This window comes from Triticum dicoccoides, chromosome 6B (genome assembly GCF_002162155.2).
Source record: "Triticum dicoccoides isolate Atlit2015 ecotype Zavitan chromosome 6B, WEW_v2.0, whole genome shotgun sequence".
Lineage (NCBI taxonomy): Eukaryota > Viridiplantae > Streptophyta > Magnoliopsida > Poales > Poaceae > Triticum > Triticum dicoccoides.
In genome coordinates, this window is record NC_041391.1 from 208803512 (window position 1) to 208804346 (window position 835).

The window sequence follows — 835 nt, forward strand, 5'->3', positions numbered from 1 at the left end:
GGGGACCAAACAGGCACACATAGGCAAGAAATTATTACGGGCACTAGAAGGGTGAATATTGCCAAGAGTTTCACTGTTTTTTGCTACAAGAAATAACAAGGAAAATATTATGATCATTATACCAAAATCACCACCAGCAATCAACCGAAAGAAGAGAGCTGGAGATATTGAACCATCCAAAACCAGTAATACAAAGACCAAAATATGGCGGAAAATGTTTCTAGTAAAAATCTTTGTTTTAAGCACAATTTTGTGAGTGAATTACCTTGTCGCCTGCAGCAAGAATGACCAATTGGCCATCTTCAGCTGGCTTCTTGCTCCCTGAAACTGGAGCTTCAACAAAAGCTCCGCCCTTTTGTTTAACCGCCTGCAAAACATTTTATCAAGGAAAGCTCATTGCACTAAACACTAATGGTTTTACTAATGAAAGTAGCCAGTCTAGTCATTGATATATGCCTATTATGTGACTCGTCGGTTTCCTCTTTAAATACGTCGACACAAACATTGGAGATATTCTTTTAGTCCAGCATATTCTACCTGTGGTCAGCTACAGTATATTTATCTCTGGTGAACTCTATTCACAAGTAGATACAATAAAATGTAACCCAACTATCTGAAACATAACCTAACCCTCTGAACATGCCATCAATGATCCAAAAGGCAAGTAATGGGTTCACAACAGCTTAATCAATCAACTTGAGACTAGCACCCAATTCAGGAACTCGGGATTGAGAACCAAAAGAACACAACCTCACCCTTTTCTAGTGTGTGATAACAATGCCCAGCCAAAGAATGTAACCAATCTAGTCATTGTGATGACGAAAATAAAGAGGGA

General features: G+C 38.8%; 1 pseudogene; it reads right to left on the reverse strand.

Annotated features, from left to right (window-relative positions):
* Window positions 1-835, reverse strand: part of LOC119323780 — a 4899-nt pseudogene that overhangs the window by 1843 nt on the left and 2221 nt on the right.